This window comes from Nomascus leucogenys, chromosome 9, assembly GCF_006542625.1.
Source record: "Nomascus leucogenys isolate Asia chromosome 9, Asia_NLE_v1, whole genome shotgun sequence".
NCBI classification, from domain to species: domain Eukaryota; kingdom Metazoa; phylum Chordata; class Mammalia; order Primates; family Hylobatidae; genus Nomascus; species Nomascus leucogenys.
In genome coordinates, this window is record NC_044389.1 from 51,096,482 (window position 1) to 51,114,218 (window position 17,737).

At 40.7% G+C, this 17,737-nt stretch overlaps 1 pseudogene; it reads left to right on the top strand.

Moving 5' to 3' along the window:
• The first annotated feature begins 14,672 nt into the window (after positions 1 to 14,672).
• LOC115836633 lies at positions 14,673 to 14,949 on the top strand (annotated as a pseudogene).
• The last annotated feature ends 2,788 nt before the right edge of the window (positions 14,950 to 17,737 follow it).

Below are 17,737 nucleotides of genomic sequence, written 5' to 3' on the forward strand. Positions count from 1 at the left end.
AGTCCTTCCTTGGCGTGACTCACTACACTCTAGCCATCATGAGCTGTGTCCTTCTGTTCATGCTCTGCTTCACAATATTTTCTCGTCTTCCTTCCTGACATCCCCCCTCTGCTTGCCCTCTTAAAGACAGCACTCCTCAAGGGTTTTGGTTTGTTCCTAGTCTTTCTTTATGAGTCCTTTCTCCTTGAACCCCACTGCCTCAGCAACTGGCTCTACACAGATACGCCAGATCTGCATGGCAAGCCCTACCTCCCTCCCAAGCTCCAGACTCGCATTCTCAACCCTAGTTGCCCAAATTCATATAGGTCATCTGAGCACCTAAAATTCATTGTTGTTTTTTTACAAAATAATAATAGACTCAAAGTTTCCCTATATTGCCCAGACTAGTCTTGAACTCTGGGGCTCAAGCAGTCCTCCTGCTACAGCCTGTCAAAGTGCAGGGATTACAGGCATGAACCACTGTGCCTGTCCAAATTCATCATTTTCTTTCACAAATATAATCTCTCATATTCCCTTTCTTGGTCAGCAGTATCATAACATCCACCCAGTAAACCCAGTTAAAATTTCTGACTTATCTGTCTCCTTTTCATTTTCTATATCTGAGCAGCCTCTAAGCTCTGTGCAGTGGAAGTTCCTGAATGTCTGTACAGGTGGACGTTTAGGCCTGGCAATATGGCTAGCCAATTTGTGTTAAACCATTGTTTGCATAGAAAGCACACTGTTTTTATTTACAGTATATATTTATTTAGGGTGGACTAAGGTTGAATGTTTTGGGGTTCTGTGGAAGGGCCTTAAGAGCCCCCTAGTCCACCTGTTGGTATCATCACTAGTCCAACCGGATCTAACTCCTCAATAACTCTTAACTTTGTTACATCTGCTCTGAATCCCCAAATAAAGCACATCCCTTGTCTATTGCCTAGATTATTGTGACCTTTAGCACTTCTCCTTGACCCTCATTCACCCCCAGATCATCTTATACCCAACTCATCATGCTCCTGCTCAAAAACTTTTGATGACTCCCACTGCCTGTATAAAAACCAAATGCCATAATCTAGACACACCCTACCTTTCCAATTTCATCTCATCACATTGTCACTCAACTGCACATTCTACATTCTGGTTTATGTCATGTAACATCAATCATTTATTTATTTCAGCAAGCCCTTTAGGCTTTTTCTGGGCCCCTTATCAATTTCTCCCCAATTGCTATTTTGAACTTTCACTGTCCTTGAATTTTCACTGAGAATATTTAGGAAGAAGCTCCTCACTCACCTACTCCATAGCTGTAAACATTCTTATGTGCACACCTACCCTCATTCCTGTTCTCTCATGACCCAAGGTCATTGGTCCATTCATGTTTCTCTTGCATGCTCTTCCAACCTCCCCCTATCTAATGGATTCTTCCCACAGGATAAGTCTGCTCAAGTCCCTAAAAGAAAATGCCACCCTGCAGCTCCCTCAAAATGCCACCTTCTTCTCTCATAGCTAGGTGCCTCAAAGTGATGGTCAACAACTTGCCATGGCCTCTTCAGCACACTGCAGCCTGACTTCAGCTCACCTTTCTTTTAACCTGTGCCAGTAAAGGTCACCAACAACCTCCAATTGCCACGTACAATGGACCCTTCAGTCTTCACCAAGGAAAACCTCTACAGCATTACCCAAAGCTTAGCTTAAGGAAAAAGTACACACTTGACCACTGTTGACCACTCCCACCTTGAAACTCATTTTCAGTGGCTTTTGTGGTAAATCTCTGTAAAGATGAGGTCTCAGGAGTACACAGATGGCAAGAAATAGGGATGACTGAAGAGAGTTTAATGAAGTAATCATTCGCAAAGATCTAGGATTAAGGGAAAGTAGTAAGGGAAGGTGACGGACCTATAGGCTAGCAACAGGGGACAGCCTTGACACCCTTAGGCCTGTAGAGATAAGGCAAGTTGCAATTGTGAGGTTGCCCAGAAGGATCCCTGGTCTTTGGCAGACTATGGCCACTAATAATCCATTTACAGCAGAAAGAAGACAGAAGGTGATCACCCCAGCCCTTCTCTTCTCACTGTCCAATCTCCTGGCAGTGCCCCCAAGTGGCTGAACTCTTGAAGCCAGAGGACAAGAGAGGCAGTTGATGTGGTCCACAGCAATCAGCCTTCCAGGCCACAGAGCAGGATGGAGAAGGATAGTGGATTTGGAGGGGCAAACAGAATATCCAGTGCACACTTCCTCCTAATTTTTCTGGCTTTCTGTGATTCTTTCTCAGCCTCCTTTTCCGATCCCTCTTCCTATACTCACCTCGTAAATATGTGTGTTTCTCAGGGCTTGGTCTTTGGCCCTCTGGTCTTTTCACTCAGTTCACTTTCTCCATGTAAGCTATCAATCATCATGGCTTCAACCACTAGCTAAGTGCCGATATTTCCCCTTTCTATAACTCTTAGCTTTGAAATCTTTTTGGAGCTTTACAATCACATCCAGTTGCCTATTAGCTATCTCCATGGGCACCTCAAGCTAAGTGTATACAAAATGAAACCCATCAGCTCTCCCTAACCCTACCCACTCACAGAATCTGATCCTCTGTGTTCTCATCTCACTAGCTACCTGGCTGCTCCATCCAGAAATTTAAGAATCATTCTTTTGATGTCACTCTCCTCCTTTCCCTTATCTAACTCATTAGTCACGAACTACAGCCAATTCTAGCTCCTAGGTACCTTCCAAACATATCCCATCCTCTCTGTCCACATTGCCACAGCTTTTGCCTTGAAAAGCTTTTACCTTGACACTCTGAGATCTGTCTTAACAGTGCTTTCTGTATTTTCTGTATTAGTCATCATTCTCCAGAGAAACAGAATCAACAGGATACATACAGATAGAAAAAAACTTATTATGAAGAATTGGCTCATGTAATTATGGAGGCTGAGAGGTTCCACAATCTGTTGTCTATAAGATGAAGGCCCAGGAAAGCCAGTGGTAGAGTTCCAGTTACACCCAAAGACTTGAGAACCAGGAGAGCCAGTGTTGTGAGTTGCAGTCTGAGTCCAAATGTCTGAGAACTGGCGATTCCAAAATGGCCGAATAGGAAGAGCTCCAGTCTACAGCTCCCAGCGTGAGTGACTCAAAAGACGGGTGATTTCTGCATTTCCAACTGAGGTACCAGGTTCATCTCACTGGGACTTGTCAGACAGTGGGTGCAGGACAGTGGGTGCAGTGCACCAAGCATGAGCCGAAGCAGGGAGAGGCATCACCTCATGGGGGAAGTGCAAGAGGTCAGGGAATTCCCTTTCATAGCCAACCAAAGCTGTGACAGACAGCACCTGGAAAATTGGATCACGCCCACCCTAATACTGTGCTTTTCCAACGGTCTTAGGAAACACCACACCAGGAGATTATATCCCATGCCTGGCTCAGAGGGCCCATGCCCATGGAGCCTCGCTCATTGCTAGCACAGCAGTCTGAGGTTGAACTGCAAGGCGGCAGTTGTGATTCTTTCTCAGGCTCCTTTTCCAATCCCTCATCCTATACTCACCTCGTAAATATGCATGTTTCTCAGAGGCTGGGGAAGGGGAGCCCACCATTGCTGAGGCTTGAGTAGGAAAACAAAGCAGCCAGGAAGCTCGAACTCAGTGGAGCCCACCTCAGCTCAAGGAGGCCTGCCTGCATCTGTAGACTCCACCTCTGGGGCAGGGCATAGCCAAACAAAAGGCAGCAGAAACCTCTGCAGACTTAAATGTCCCTGTCTGACAGCTTAGAAGAGAGTAGTGGTTCTCCCAGCATGGAGTTTGAGATCTGAGTACGGACAGAATGCCTCCTCAAGTGGGTTGCTGACCCCCGATTAGCCTATCTGGGGGGCACCCACCAGTAGGGGCAGACTGACATCTCACGCGGCCGGGTACCCCTCTGAGATGAAAGCTCCAGAGGAATGATCAGACAGCAACATTTGCTGTTCAGCAATAGTCATTGTTCTGCAGCCTCCGCTGCTGATACCCAGGCAAACAGGGTCTGGAGTGGACCTCCGACAAACTCCAACAGACCTGCAGCTGAGGGTCCTGACTGTTAAAAGGAAAACTAACAAACAGAAAGGACATCCACACCAAAACCCCATCTGTACATCACCATCATCAAAGACCAAAGGTAGATGAAACCACAAAGATGGGAAGAAAACAGAACAGGAAAACTGAAAATTCTAAAAATCAGAGTGCCTCTCCTCCTCCAAAGGAATGCAGCTCCTCACCAGCAACGGAACAAAGCTGGAAAGAGAACGACTTTGACAAGTTGAGAGAAGAAGGCTTCAGACGATCAAACTTCTCTGAACTAAAGGAGGAAGTTCGAACCCATCAAAAAGAAGTTAAAAACCTTGAAAAAATATTAGGCGAATGGCTAACTAGAATAACCAATGCAGAGAAGTACTTATATGACCTGATGGAGCTGAAAACCATGGCATGAGAACTATGTGATGAATGCAGAAGCTTCAGTAGCTGATTCGATCAACTGGAAGAAAAGGTATCAGGGATTGAAGATCAAATGAATGAAATGAAGCAAGAAGAGAAGTTTAGATAGAAAAGAATAAAAAGAAATGAACAAAGCCTCCAAGAAATATAGAACTATGAGAAAAGACCAAATCTATGTCTGACTGGTGTCCCTGAAAGTGACAGGGAGAATGGAACCAAGCTGGAAAACACTCTGCAGAATATTATCCAGGAGAACTTCCCCAACCTAGGCAGGCTAACATTCAAATTCAGGAAATACAGAGAACGCCACAAAGATACTCCTCGAGAAGAGCAACTCCAAGACACATAATTGTCAGATTCACTAAAGTTGAAATGAAGGAAAAAATGTTAAGGGCAGCAAGAGAGAAAGGTTGGGTTACCCACAAAGGGAAGGGCATCAGACTAACAGCTGATCTCTCGGCAGAAACTCTACCAGCCCGAAAAGAGTGGAGGCCAATATTCAACATTCTTAAAGAAAAGAATTTTCAAGCCAGAATTTCATATCCAGTGAAACTAAGCTTTGTAAGTGAAGGACAAATAAAATCCTTTAAAGACAAGCTTTAAGTCTGAGAGATTTTGTCACCACCAGGCCTGCCCTACAAGAGCTCCTGAAGGAAGCACTAAACATGGAAAGGAACAACTGGTACCAGCCACTGCAAAAACATGACAAATTGTAAAGCCCATCGATGCTAGGAAGAAACGGTAACAACAAATGAGCAAAATAACCAGCTAACATCATAATGACAGGATCAAAATCACATACAACAATATTAACCTTAATGTAAATGAGCTAAATGCTCCAATTAAAAGACACAGACTGGCAAATTGGAGAAAGAGTCAAGACCCATCAGTGTGCCGTATTCAGCAAACCATCTCATGTGTAGAGACACACATAGGTTGAAAATAAAGGAATGGAGGAAGATCTACCAAGCAAATCGAAAACAAAAAAAGGCAGGGGTTACAATCCTAGTCTTTGGCAAAACAGACTTTAAACCAACAAAGATCAAAAGAGACAAAGAAGGCCATTACATAATGGTAAAGGGATCAATTCAACAAGAAGAGCTAACTATCCTAAATATATATACACCCAATACAGGAGCACCCAGATTCATAAAGCAAGTCCTTAGGAACCTACAAAGAGACTTAGATGCCCACACAATAATAATGGGAGACTTTAACACCCCACTGTCAACATTAGACAGATCAACGAGACAGAAAGTTAACAAGGAAACACAGGAATTGTATTCAGCTCTGCACCAAGCCGTACTAATAGACATCTACAGAACTCTCCACCCCAAACCGACAGAATATGCATTCTTCTCAGCACCACACCACACCTATTCCAAAACTGACCACATAGTTGGAAGCACTCCTCAGCAAATTTAAAAGAACAGAAATTACAACAAACTGTCTCTCAGACCACAGTGCAATCAAACTAGAACTCAGGATTAAGAAACTCACTCAAAACAGCTCAACTACATGGAAACTGAACAACCTGCTCCTGAATGACTACTGGGTACATAACGAAATGAAGGCAGAAATAAAGATGTTCTTTGAAACCAATGAGAACAAAGACACAACATACCAGAATCTCTGGGACATATTCAAAGCAGTGTGTAGAGGGAAATTTATAGCACTAAATGCCCACAAGAGAAAGCAGGAAAGATCTAAAATTGACAACCTGACATCACAATTAAAAGAACTAGAAAAGCAAGAGCAAACACACCCAAAAGCTAGCAGAAGGCAAGAAATAACTAAGATCAGAACAGAACTGAAGGAGATAGAGACACAAAAAAACCTTCAAAAAATTAATGAATCCAGGAGCTGGTTTTTTGAAAAGATCAACAAAATTGATAGACCACTAGCAAGACTAATAAAGAAGAAAAGAGAGAAGAACCAAATAGACGCAATAAAAAATGATAAAGGAGATATCAACACCAATCCCACAAAAATACAAACTACCATCAGAGAATGCTATAAACACCTCTAGGCAAATAAACTAGAAAATCTAGAAGAAATGGATAAATTCCTTGACATATACACACTCCCAACACTCAACTAGAAAGAAGTTGAATCTCTTAATAGACCAATAACAGGCTCTGAAATTGAGGCAATAATTAATAGCCTACCAACCAAAAAAAAGTCCAGGACCAGATAGATTCACAGCCAAATTCTACCAGAGGTACAAGGAGGAGCTGGTACTATTCCTTCTGAAACTATTCCAATCAATAGAAATAGAGGGAATCCTCCATAACTCATTTTATGAGGCCAGCATCATCCTGATACCAAAGCCTGGCAGAGGCACAACATAAAAGAGAATTTTAGACCAATATCCCTGATGAATATCGATGCAAAAATCCTCAATAAAATACTGGCAAACTGAATCCAGCAGCGTATCAAAAAGCTTATCCACCATGATCAAGTGGGCTTCATCCCTGGGATGCAAGGCTGGTTCAACATATGCAAATCAATAAACGTAATCCAGCATATAAACAGAACCAAAGACAAAAACCACATAATTATCCTAATAGATGCAGAAAAGTCCTTTGACAAAATTCAACAGCCTTTCATGCTAAAACCTCTGAATAAATTAGGCATTGATGGGATGTATCTCAAAATAATAGGAACTATTTATGACAAACCCACAGCCAATATCATACTGAATGGGCAAAAAATGGAAGCATTCCCTTTGAAAACTGGCACAAGACAAGGATGCCCTCTCTCACCACTCTTATTCAACATAGTGTTGGAAGTTCTGGCCAGGGCAATCAGGCAGGAGAAAGAAATAAATGGTATTCAATTAGGAAAAGAGGAAGTCAAATTGTCCCTGTTTGCAGATGACATGATTGTATATCTAGAAAACCCCATTGTCTCAGCCCAAAATCTCCTTAAGCTGATAAGCAACTTCAGCAAAGTCTCAGGATACGAAATCAATGTGCAAAAATCACAAGCATTCTTATACACCAATAACAGACAAACAGAGGGCCAAATCATGAGTGAACTCCCATTCACAATTGCTTCAAAGAGAATAAAATACCTAGGAATCCAACTTACAAGGGATGTGAAGGACCTCTTCAAGGGGAACTACAAACCACTGCTCAATGAAGTAAAAGAGGACACAAACAAATGGAAGAACATTCCATGCTCATGGATAGGAAGAATCAATACCATGAAAATGGCCATACTGCCCAAGGTAACTTATAGATTCCATGCCATCCCCATCAAGATACCAATGACTTTCTTCACAGATTTGGAAAACACTACTTTAAAGTTCATATGGAAGCAAAAAAGAGCCCACATTGCCAAGTCAATTGTAAGCCAAAAGAACAAAATTGGAGGCATAACACTACCTGACTTCAAACTATATCACAAGGCTACAGTAATCAAAACAGCATGGTACTGGTACCAAAACAGAGATATAGACCAATGGAACAGAACAGAGCCCTCAGAAATAATGCCACACATCTACAACTATCTGATCTTTGACAAACCTGACAAAAACAAGAAATGGGGAAAGGATTCCCTATTTAACAAATGCTGGGAAAACTGGCTAGCCATATGTAGAAAGCTGAAACTGGATCCCTTCCTTACACCTTATACAAAAATTAACTCAAGATGGATTAAAGACTTAAATGTTAGACCTAAAACCATAAAAACCCTAGAAGAAAACCTAGGCAATACCATTCAGGACATAGGCATGGGCAAGGACTTCATGTCCAAAACACCAAAAGCAATGGCAACAAAAGGCAAAATTGACAAATGGGATCTAATTAAACTAAAGAGCTTCTGCACAGCAAAAGAAACTACCATCAGAGTGAACAGGCAACCTACAGAATGGGAGAAAATTTTTGCAACCTACTCATCTGACAAAGGGCTAATATCCAGAATCTACAAAGAACTCAAACAAATTTACAAGAAAAAAACAAACAAACCCATCAACAAGTGGGCGAAGGATATGAACAGACACTTCTCAAAAGAAGACATTTATGCAGCCACAGACACATGAATAAATGCTCATCATCGCTGGCCATCAGAGAAATGCAAATCAAAACCGCAATGAGATACCATCTTACACCAGTTAGAATGGTGATCATTAAAAAGTCAGGAAACAACAGGTGCTAGAGAGGATGTGGAGAAATAGGAACACTTTTACACTGTTGGTGGGACTGTAAACTAGTTCAACCATTGTGGAAGACAGTGTGGTGATTCCTCAGGGTTCTAGAACTAGAAATACCATTTGACCCAGCCATCCCATTACTGGGTATATACCCAAAGGACTATAAATCATGCTGCTATAAAGACACATGCACAGGTATGTTTATTGCGGCACTACTCACAATAGCAAAGACTTGGAACCATCCCAAATATCCAACAATAGTAGACTGGATTAAGAAAATGTGGCACATATACACCATGGAATACTATGCAGCCATAAAAAATGATGAGTTCATGTCCTTTGTATGGACACGAATGAAGCTGGAAACCATCATTCTAAGCAAACTATCGCAAGGACAAAAAACCAAACACCGAATGTTCTCATTCATAGGTGGGAATTGAACAAAGAGAACACTTGGACACAGGAAGGGGAACATCACACCCCGGGGCCTGTTGTGGGGTGGGGGGAGCGGGGAGGGATAGCATTAGGAGACATACCTAATGTAAATAACGAGTTAATGGGTGCAGCACACCAACATGGCACATGTATACATATGTAACAAACCTGCATGTTGTGCACATGTACCCTAGCACTTATAGTTTTTTATATATATATATATATATAAAATAAAAAAATAAAAAATAAAAATCTGTGTACCACACTGGGTACCTATATACAAAACAAACAAACAAACAAACAACAACAAAAAATAAACCAAATGTGTGAGAACCAGGAGTGCTGATGTCTAAGAGCAGGAGGAGATAATGTCTCAGCTCAAGAAGACAGAGCGAAGCCCTCTTTTCTCCACCTTTTTGTTCTATTCAGGCCCTCAATGGATTGCGTGCTGCCCACCCACATAGGTGAGAGCAATCTTTATTTGGCTGCTGACTCAAATGCTAATCTCTTCCAGAAACACCTTCACAGACACACTCAGAAACCATGTTTTACCAGCCATCTGGTCATCCCTCACCCATCAAGTAGGCACCTAAAATTGACCATCACACCTCCTGCCCTACATCCCTTTACTATTCCCCACACTGCAGCCAGGGGGTGGTTTCTAAAATGCAAATATGATTATGTGGCTTCCCTGAGTAGAGTCCATCCATTGGCTATAGGTTTTTCTGTTTCCCTAAAGCTCTACATGTAACTGAAACACAGGGTCAGTCACTCACCACCTGCAGCATCCAATTAACAAGATTGAGTCTGGTATAAAGAAAGTGACATTATTCCACAGCATAGCTTAGGGGAAGAAGTACAGGCTCCTGCCTTTAAGGATATCACTTTACTTTTGGGGCAGAAAGCAGAGGCTTTTAAGCAGGGAATTGGCATGAGTGGCATGCAGGAGAGGGAGCAAGCAGATGTAGGGTCTGCATGACTCGCTTTGGTGCCGTATCTACTGAGCTGGCACCATCGTGGGCAGAGCTAGGTTGTAAGGTGGCCACTGTCTTGAGATCCACTCCAGGTGAGAGAGAGCTCTGTTGCGGGGCGCTTCAGGTTGTAAACTGACTGTTGTCTCTTGAGGCCATCTCCTGGTGGGAAAATTCCCTCTCTGGCACATAGTTATTAGGTTGGTGCAAAAGTAATTGTGGTTTTTGCCATTACTTTTGCCAAATTACTTTGGCACCAACCTAATAGATAAGCTTGCTCTGTAGGAAGTGTCTGGTGAAGGGAAGGTAAAGGTTGTAATTTCATTTCTAAAGAGCTAAGAAGCGAGGAACAAGGGAAAAGGGGGAAAGAGAAAAGAAGGAAAAAAATAAAACATAACCCATTCTTTTTCTCTTAGAAAAGAGGGGATACTTGGTTATACACATGCCTGTCCCTCTCCCCACCCTTGCCCATGTTGCTCCTGCCCAAAGCGCTTTTTCACAAACAACTCCTCCTTTAGCGGACACGCTCCCACTTAGGTCTCCACTGTGTTGTCACCTCCTCAGGGAAGACGTCTCAGATGCCACACTAAGTTAGATTTCCCTATTACAATTTCTGTCATTACACAGCATTGGCCTCCCTATAGGAGAGCTTATCACAAGTAAAATTAAATAATTAGTCATATCATTAGGTTTAACGTCTGTCTGCCCCTTTAATACTGTAAGTGCCACACAAACAAAAAAATTATGTCTGTCTCCCGAAGACTTGGCACTGATTAGGTTCTTAATACATGCATTCATTAAATAAATGAAAGAGCAAACTTTAGTACAGTGTACAAGGACATCTAGCATCTGTCCCTGCTTACCACCCAGCTTGTATTTCATGGTGCTTTGCCCCATTCCTAACATCCAAAGTTCATGCCAGTGCACCAAGTGTAACTGCTTGCAGTTACAAACTCACCAGACTATATCATTCCACCACGTCTTGGCCTGTATTGCTGCCTGCTTTCTGGGTGGTACCTCTGGCCTCCCCACCAAGTCTCATCTCATCTGCCTGGCAAGCATCTACTCTTCTTTGAATAAGCTGTTTATGGATTATTTCCTCTGTGAGCTTTTCTCACCTTATTCCACCCAAGTAGAATCTATCACTTCCTTCTTCCCTGGGGTCTCCACTGTACCGTTTTGTGTACTATAGAAGAAACAGGTCTTCACATGACTTTACTGAGATCCGCTAGAGGCTCTTCTATTGGCCAACTTCCAACTCAGGTGAAATTCAGTTTTGTCAAGAGTTCACTCCCAATGTGGAGTCCATAAAGTCATCTCAGAGCTGGTAAGTATTTCATAAAGTGAAAAATTACTTCCTATTCCATCAACACAGAGAAAAAAGGAATATACAGCATTGACTATTTTTGTTTGTTTTGTTTAGACTTCCAAAAGAAGCTTCTGGTAGTGTGGCATAAATGTCACAGTTTATATTGTAGGTGTTGCAAATTTCTCAGTAAGCCTCTTGTTTCTTGCAAAAACAAATTTTAAAAATCTTTGTCAATATGCCTGCCATAAGCTTGGCTAAAATTGCTTGATGTGAGTGATATTTGAAGCCTTCCACTTTCAGATTTTTAAAATATCTCACCCTTGGACTCTGCTCTCAAGTTGCCTCAAAATTTAAACTATCTAAGTTCTATAGAGTCCCTTTACCCCAGTTCTTCCCTCTGTTTTAGTTTTACTTGTTTTGATTATGTCTCTAGTTATTACACAAATGACTTTTTTTTTTATTTATTTTTTTTTATTATACTTTAGGGTTTTAGGGTACATGTGCACAATGTGCAGGTTTGTTACATATGTATCCATGTGCCATGTTGATTTCCTGCACCCATTAACTTGTCATTTAGCATTAGGTGTATCTCCTAATGCTGTCCCTCCCCCCTCCCCCCACCCCACAACAGTCCCCGGAGTGTGATGTTCCCCTTCCTGTGTCCATGTGTTCTCATTGTTCAATTCCCACCTATGAGAGAGAACATGCGGTGTTTGGTTTTTTGTCTTTGCGATAGTTTACTGAGGATGTTTTCCAGTTTCATCCATGTCCCTACAAAGGACACAAACTCATCATTTTTTATGGCTGCATAGTATTCCATGGTGTATATGTGCCACATTTTCTTAATCCAGTCTATCGTTGTTGGACATACACAAATGACTTTTAAAACATATTCCATTTTTTAATTTTTTCACTAAAACATATTCCCCCCTTGCATTTCTTTATCAGAGTAACTCAAACACGTGTTTATGAGCCTAAAAGTTCCACATCAACATATTTTAGTCCAAGAAATACCTTTTGAAAATCTCTGGTATAATTTACCTTTACATGTTCCTAAAACCATTATGTAAGTCTTTGTCCTTTGGGCACAAACCCAAAATATGAAACATTAAAACCTTATTCTCCTTGAAGAACAGCAAATGCCATGCATGAATTTTCTTTTCAGTGTTTCTCCCTAAAAACCCTTCCGGTTCCATAAAGTCATTTTGGGATCAGATGGACAAAAATTTTCCCTATCCCTCTACAGTGGTCCAGGGTGTGAGGCCTGAGATTCTCTCTTTCTTCCTGGGAAGTCTTTGTCCAGTTCTTTTTGGCGACCATGCACAGCAAGGGGAAAAAATCAAGGGAGTAACCAAGAGTAACCAGGAATAGCTGCTAGAATCACAAAACAGCAAATAAATGCCAGCAAGCGGATTCCCACGTATTTCAGTCTGTTTAAAAGACAAAATCCACTCCACTCAAGGATACACGTTTTATTTGAGTACCTTCAGATTCAAGGGAGATAAACGTAGGAAGGGGAGAAGGGGTTCTTACGTCTTATGAGTGAAAAGGTTTGATGAATTTCATTAGTACTTTACACTAGATTAATATGCCATCAAATAAATGTAAGTGGCAGGCCACAGGCTAAAGAAAGCAAGTGCTTTCATGAGCCTGTCCACTCAAGAGTAAGGGGGAGAGTCCCATCTTTCTGCTGCCTGATAATCTCATGTTCATGACAGCTTGAGGACAAGCCCTCTGTCTGTCTGAATCTAGTTTCTGCAAAAATCTTAGCCAGTTTAATGTTTTTCAAATTCCTACCTTAATGTTTTACTACTACCTGTAAATTCTAGGTGATATGGGCAATGGAAGTGTTGGTGAATTTTAAGACTTTGCAAATTGTCTTAATAATTCAGCATATGATGAATGTACCTCAATTGTCATGATGAACAAGGACGTCCCATATCTGGGAATAAAATCTTTTCAGTCTTTGGCTGACGTGTATTTTGTCCACCTGTGTGTGTGTGTGTATGTGTGTGTTTGTGTGTGTATGTGTGTATCTACAACACTGAACTATTCATACTATTAAAAGTGAATAACATCTTTGCTCATTGGAAGAAATGCTATCCAAGTATATCATGTGTTATTTTAAAAGAAAGCTCTCATTTTTCTTTAAATACTGTTGACTCTGGCTCTTCATGACCCAAAATATTTTAATTAACTATATTTATTTTATTTTATATACTTAAATTATCAGAACTTGGCCAATAGGATCCTCCTTTAAGCTGGTTTCGATATCTTTCTCCAGGATTTCTAAAGCATCATTTCTTTGTGGCAAGAAATGTTCCAAACCAGTCTAGGATATTACCCCAAGAATGGAATCAGCTTCTCTCCAAGGACTGGTGCTTTATATTAATGGAGAATAAATAGTTCAGACTTTCCTGCTATCATGTAAAATTTACATTACTGAAAAGCCTCACATTCTGCAAAATCAACACTAAAAGCCACAGGGCTTATGGGGTACATGAAGTGGGGAAAACTACTCAACATGTAGTCAACTTTGTAACCAGAACACTAAGAAAAACAATCCTTGGTAGCTTGGATGCTCCAGACAGGCAGCTGGGCATGACTAGAGGCTACAACTGTAGAGACTAAAAATTCACCTAAACCAGTGAGAGGAAACACTGGCCACAGGTTTATGAGAGCAGAGCTGGGGGTGCTGGAACAATGCCCCCTGAAGGAACTTGAAGCCAGAAGCTCCCAGGGCACAGGCACCAAGCAAGAGTGGCACAAGGCTGGGACACCTCTGGGGGCCTCCCCAGAAAGCCTGGTGCTGGCAGTCATTTTTTGTTTTCTTAAAATGCGGCTAAAAGAATCCTGGTCCCAGAACAGCAGCTGAGATGTGGTATTTTCCTTTTCCTGCTGAAAATATTCCTGCTCTTCTGGCTCCCTTTGCCTAGGAGAAATCTGATTTGATCAAATGTGACTTCTTGGTTACATAGACATCGGTCTCTCTTCACATATGAACTAATCAGATTCTAGAAACACACTTTGTGAAATAATGAATTACTTCTGTCTTTGACCATACAAGGTACATTGAGAGGTAGAGGTTATTCTTTCACCTCCAATCTTAGCTGACCTATGACTGCTTTTTTTCCCTTTTATTATTAACTTTAATTGACATAATAATTATACATACTTATGGGGTACAGGGTGATATTTCAATACATGTATACAATGTGCAATGATCAAATCAGGGTAATTAACATATCTGTCATCTCAAACATTTTTTGTTGTTGTTTTGTGAATTTTCAAAATCCGCTCTTCTAGCTATTCGAAAATATACTATAAATTGTTGTTGCTGTCTGGGCTCGGACCCAGTTGGTGGTGAAATGATTAAAGCCAACAAGAAAGTCAAAATTATCAATAAATATGGGACTCACTATGTGCCTCCCTCCAGAAAATGGTGAAGAAAATTATAATTTACCAACATGCCAACGACACTTGCTCCTTCCGTGGCAAAATCGAGATAAAGAGACAAGCTGTGGGGACCTGGCACTGTGGCTTCTGCATGGAAGTGGTAGCTGGTGGTGCCCGGACCTATAACACCACTTCCACCATCACAGTAAAGTTGCCATCAGAAGACTGAAGGAATTTGAAGACCAGTAGAAGCTCCACCATTTGAGACACCACTAGTCTATGATAAATGGGTTAATTTATGTAATAAAATAAATAAATAAATAAAATTATTAATTATAGTACCCCTGTAGTGCTATAGAACATTAGAGATTCTTCCTCCATTAACCAACCTTTAGATATTCCCTCACTATCCTCAACCCTTCCCAGCTTCTAGGAACTACCATTCTACTCTCTACTTCAATGAATCGAATATTTTAGCTTCCACATATGAGACATTTTTTTGTGTGCCTGAATTATTTCACTTAACACAATGTCCTCAAAGCTCATCCGTGTCGCCATGAATGACATTTTTGTTCTTTTTTCTGGCTAAATAGCATTCCACTGTGTATACGTACCACAATTTCTTTTCAATTCTTTTTTTTTTACAGTGCAGTGGCATGATCATAGCTCACTACAGCCTCAAACTCCTAGGCTCAAGCCATCCTCCAGCCTTAGCCTCCCAAGTAGCTGGGACTACAAGTACATCATGCCACCAGGCCTGGCTAATTTTTAAAATTTTTTTTGAAGAGATGGGGTCTCACTTTTTTGCCCAGGCTGATTTTGGATTCCTGGTCTCCAGTGATTCTCCTGCCTCAGTCTCCCAAAGTGCTGGGATTATAGCATAGGCCACCACACCCAGTCCCCATAACTTCTTTATCCATCTGTTGATGGACATGTAGGTTGATTCCATATCTTGGCTATTGTGAACGGTGCTTTAATAAACATGGGAGTACAGCTATGTGTTCAACATACTGATTTCCTTTCCTTTGGATATATACCCAGCAGTGGGATTGCTGGATCATATTGTAGTTCTATTTATTTTTTTATTTGTTATTTTTTTAAAGAATGGGTTGTCACTATGTTGCCATATGACTCAAGGGTGGAATGCAGTGGCTATATACAGATGTGATCATTGCACACTGCCAACTTGAAGATCTCAAACTATTTTCCCATCTTGGCCTCCAGAGTAACTGAGACTATGGGCACACACCACTGCACTCAGCTTAATTTTAGTTTTGTGAGGAACCTCTACAACTGCTGTACATAATGGCTGTACTGATTTATATTCCCATCAACAGTGGATAAGAGTTTCCCTTTCTCCACATCCTTGCTATTATTTGTTATTTTTGTCTTTTTGATAACAGCTGTTGTTACTGGGGTGAGATGATATCTCATTGTGGCTTTGATTTGCATTTCCCTGATGATTAGTGATGTTGAGTATTTTTTATATATCTGTTAGCCATTTGTATATCTTCTTCCTAAAGATGTCTATTCAGCTCATTTGCCCACTTTTAATCATGTTATTTATTTTTTTGCTCTTGAGCTGTTTGAGTTCCTTGTGTATTCTAAATATGAATCCCTTGTTGGATGAATAGTTTGCAGGCATTTTCTCCCATTCTGCAAGTTGTCTATTCACTCTGTTGATTGTTTCCTTTGCTATGCAGAAGGCTTTTAGTTTGTTATAATCTCATTTGTCTATTTTTCCTTTTGTTGCCTGTGTTTTTGAGATATTCTCCATGAACTCTTTGCCTAGATCAATGTCCTGAAGCATTTCTTCTATGTTTTCTTCTAGTTATTTAATTCTTCTAGTCATTCTTCTAGTGATTTAAGTCTTCTAGTCATTTAATTCTTAATCCATTTTGGGTTAATTTTCACATATGGTGAGAGAGAGGGGGCTAGCTTCATTTTTCTGCATATAAATATCCAGTTTTCCCAGCATCATTTATTGAAGAGATTTTCCTTTCTCCAGCGAATGTTCTTGGCCCTTCTAAAATCAGTTGGTTGTACATATGTAGGTTTATTTCTTGGTTTTCTGTTCTGTTCTACTGGCTTATGTGACTTCTTTTATGACAGTATTATGATGTTTTGATTACTATAGCTTTGTAATACATTTTGAAGTCAGCTAGTGTGATACTTCCAGCTTTATTCTTTTTGTCCAGGATTTCTTTGGCTATTCAAGGTCTTTTTGTGGTTTCATATTAATTTTTAAATTTTTTTTTTATTTCTGTGAGGAATGACCTGTGACTGCTCTAACCAATAGAGTTCAGAGAAAGTGACACTTGAGGACTTCTGAGATTGTCATAAGAAGCTTTGCAGCTTCCACTCAGGTGTCTTGAAATGCTCATTCTGGATGAAGCCAGTCACCATGTAAGAAGTCTAATCGCCCTAAGACCACCACACACAAGGAAGCCCAATCTAGCCACGTGGAGAAGCCACATGAAGAGAGAGATTACAAACTTGCTCCAATTGTCCCATACATTCCAGCCTGTATGCCAAACATTTTATTTAAAAAAAATGACTTCATTAGCCAGGCATGGTGGCATGCATCTGTAGTCCTAGCTACTCAGGAGGCTGAGGTGGGAGGATTACTTGAGTCCAGGAGTACAAGATTATAGTGAGGGGCAATCCCACCACTGCACCCCAGCCTGGATAACAGACAGATATCCCTTGGTCTCCAGATATCCCGTATTCATGGATTAGAAGAATTAATATTGTTAAAATGTCCATACTACTCAAAGCAATTTACAGTCAATGCAATCCCTATCAAAATTCCAAGGATATTTTTCACAGAAACAGAAAAACAATACTAAAATATGATGGACTCACAAATAACTCTGAATAGCCAAAGCAATTTTGAGAAAAATAATAATAACAATAATAAAAACATGGTACTAGCATTAAAACAGACATATGGGCCAATGGAATAGAACAGAGCCCAGAAATAAACCCACACATTTATGGTTAGTTGATTTTCAACAAAGATGCCAAAAAAACACAA